This window comes from Hirundo rustica, chromosome 1 (assembly GCF_015227805.2).
Source record: "Hirundo rustica isolate bHirRus1 chromosome 1, bHirRus1.pri.v3, whole genome shotgun sequence".
Classification (NCBI taxonomy): Eukaryota; Metazoa; Chordata; class Aves; order Passeriformes; family Hirundinidae; genus Hirundo; species Hirundo rustica.
The window spans coordinates 86,511,548-86,515,482 of NC_053450.1; positions in this window are offsets into that span (position 1 = coordinate 86,511,548).

Genomic DNA, 3,935 nt, shown 5'->3' on the forward strand with positions numbered 1-3,935 from the left:
ATTCCCTCTCGTTCCAAGTCATCCCTGTGCCTCCTGCCCTCCCTTTGACATACACCCACTGCTTGTTTTCCAGTCTGAAGGTCACTTGGAGATGGCTGGATGCACCATGTGCTACCAGTGTGCTCAACCACCCAAGCCAGCTCCCACAAGACAAAGGGAAACTTGGCAAAATTTGGGACATTTCTCTTCTGAAATTAGCCCATGTTCTTTCAAAACTCATGGAATCTGTTCAACTTAATTTTAATGGCTACAAGGGAAAATAATGGGCAATGGCTGTTTTGCTAGTGGTGGTGTTGATGGTGTCTTTTTTTTTCCATTTTACATAACAAAGTTGGCTTCTGGTGCATGTAATTATTTCTATTTTCAGCCTGTCCAGTACAAGGTGATACAGCTAAACAAGATTACTTGCAGATCTAAACTGAACAGCAATGCTAAATGGAGCTAACTTACTAACGGAAATTATCAAAGCTGCTTGGAACCCCCAGAATGCTGGAGGAATTTTAATGTGACTGCACAGATTTGTCGAGAGGACCAGTGCCTCCAAGGAACTGGGACCCTCCTGTGAGTTTGCCAGGAGATTCAAAGGAAGGTCAGTACCTCACAAACCTTACAAACACACACGCTGCAACTGTGGCCAAGCATCGATTTTTGCCAGGTTGTCAGCAACAGCTGTACCAGAGGGACATGCAAGGCCAACAGGTGCTGTAAAACATTTCAGTGAAGAACCTTCTAGTTTTTGAAGTTCACTGGAAACACATACACAGAGCTGGGATGCTTTTAATCAAGATTCCCTGTTCACATTTGAGTGTTCTTCTCACCAGTATAGCAGCTGTCGTTTCTTTTTAAAAATTTCTGAAAATAGTTTAGGAGAATTTGAGGACTAAAAGGATGGTTAAAGGCTTCTCCACAGCCCGGGCCAGGGCTAGAGCTCTAATCCAGTACTTTCTGGCAGAAGTGGGCACTTGTGCAGCTGAGAAATTATTTCCTACCAGCCAGTTCTTCAGTTCAGTCATGTAGGTAGCCTCACAGGACAACAAAAAATTAACTTTACTACTCTGAAAATCTAGACAAAGCTTCTTCAGAAAATAAGGAGCTTTTCTCTAAATCCTTACCTGAGAAGGTTCCCTTTATAGCAGTCTGTGAAGAATGGCAACCCAAGCCTCTGCAGTTATTCCTTATCCTGCAGTGCAAGGCATCCGCATGCTAGATGTCCTGCTAGGACAAAACCTAAACAATGCAAAATTCTGTCTCAGCCAACTCTTGGTGTTCCGTCTTCCCTTCTGTGATACCAGAGTTCAAGCTGTTCTTTCTCTCAACAGGGCACAGTAGGGTTATATGCATTAATTGTAAGAAACACAGGCTTGATAACAGGGTTTGAGAAAGCCCAGGAAAGTCTGAATTCATGCAGCTCAATCGTAAATGCATCCCACCAATCTTCACTGCTGCTTTTAGGTAAATAGGAATTCTCCATTTCTTAGATCTAGATATATTATGCTTATTACCTTGGTATTTTGCCCTTACCTAAATCCCCCAATGTATGTATTACTAACAGAGTTAATTAGAATGAGAATATGTTTAGAGCAAGAAGAAATTATCTGACAGCACTGATAATGGGAATGGTCTGTGTGCTATAAAACTTGAGAACTGCACTTCAGGGTGTGAATATTTCCACAGGAAAGCAATTACATTGATGAAAGCTGGTCAGTAAAACAGCCTGAATAGATATAATTTGTGTCTGTGTGGGGAAGGGAGTTCAGCGATAGTTGACTGGAGCAGGAATGGATATTGCAGGAAGCAATTAGAAAAAGTCCTTTTTTTTCTCCTTTTTTGTTTTAGTTTGATACTGAGCTACAGATTGATTATTGCTGCTATGAAGAATGGATTTGGAATCCAAGACCGAGTTTTTAAAAAGTAGTTGATGTAAACAAAGAAAAGAGACTGGTGGACAAAGCACAGCCTAGTGGGATACTCTTTGTCTTCCCTAACTCTCCTAAGATTTGGCAACTCTATAATGTCAGCATATTTCATGACTCTCGAAATAAAAACCAAATGATTTTGTCATTGCTGCGCCTGCCAAGAGACACATACCTCCTGCTCCTTCCCTAGATACCAGCACACTTCAGCTCTGCTCTGCTCAGGCAGCTCATAGCAAGGACTGGTACACACGATCCCCACGCTGTGTGCCAAGAGCAGAAGCCAAAGTTGCAGAGAAAACACAGACCAGCCTTTCAAGGATGAGCCTTACATAGGAAGTGTCTTGGCATTGTGTGGAGAGGCTTTTGGGGATAAAATTCTTGCGCCACTCACCTCCTTTATAATCATCAATAGGTTTACTAATGAATAATGATGCTGAATTTTTTACATTCCTGGAAGACCACACACAGCACCCATCTGGTTGGTAGCACTTTTCATCCCCTGAGACACTTCTCACAGGGTTCTGCAGATGTGGGTATGGGGGATTTTACCAGCTACAGTGGAGAGGTCCAGTTAAGAAATCTAAAACATGGAATTTTATTTCAGATACATTTTCCTTAAATGATGAAAGACTGGTGTTCAGGGTTTTTTGTTGTTGTTGTTTGTTTGGTTTTGTGTTTTTTTTTTTTTTGTTTGTTTGTTTAAAATTTGTTTGTTGGTTGGTTAGTTTTATGTGGGATTTTTTTAATACAATAATGCAGCAAGAATTGAAGTCTGCACCATTTCATGTCCCCAGAATACCAGGGTACCTGGCAAAAATAAATGTACTTCCAAACCATGCATGACAAAAATCCTGTCCATCCAGTCTCTGGGCCACAAGGGCAGTCACAGGTCTGGCTGTCCCTACTGACTCTTGGATTTCTGCCACTTGCTCATGGCCCAGGATCCTATGTCAGTCCCACAGCCCATCAGCACCTGCCCCAGCAACACCATAGCTGGGCTGCTTTCCTGCTCTTCAGAGCCACATCCTAGCCTGCCCTTGGCCCACCCTCATCCTCAGGGAGGTGCCTGGTGCCACCCTGGTGCCTGGCATCCTGCTCCTGGCAGGCTGATGTGAAAAGGCCCAGCTGCCCAGGTCTGCTCTGACAGCCCCACGGGAGCCCCTGCTCCACTGACCCTCATGGGGCCCTGATATTCAGCTTGAAAAACTGGAAATGCACATGGCTTAGTTGGCTTTCATTGGAGGAATGTGGCTGTACATTTAAAAAACAATTAGCAATACTTATCTATAAAGTGCTTTAAAAGATAAGTAGTTACCATGTGGTCAATACTTCATAGGGAAATTCAGATTAATTAGGGGACAACATTGCATCAAAAGCCAATGACACTGCTTTCCAAATTATCAGTCAAGGAAAACTCAGTGATAGGGAGATGAAGTAGAATTTCCCAAAGCAACATGATAGGCTGACAGCAAGGTCAGGAATTGAAATAAAATATTCCAATACCCAGTCCAACACAGATGTCTATCAGATCCAATTTCGACTTCACCTTGGTTAACTAAGAATACTAGCAGAAGAATTAAAACTACCAAGAGTAAAACAAATAAAATAAAAAATCTTCATAATTCTAATTCAAAAGGTTGCTCAGAAGGTTTTGAGTGAGTGGTAACATGTTCCCTTCTACTGCAGAAGTTTACCTTGTAAGAATCTGCTTCATCTTCAAAAACAATAATGGCCAAATTTGATTTAACTGATGATAGTGAAAATACAGAAATCCTCCACTAAGCTGAGTGGCATTAAATCACATACACCTAGACCCAAGACCATCAGCTAGGCAGAGGTTTCTTGTGGATACATGCCATGTCTACAGTATGAGTAACACGTGGAGCTCAGAAATTGCTATTACTCATCATGTTTCAAAAACTATGGGGAAAGAAAAAGGATTTGATATGGGAAAGTGGGAAAGTGTACTCAAAACAAGACCAAAAAACAAAAGAAGTCACTGTTTGAGGCTGCAGAAGT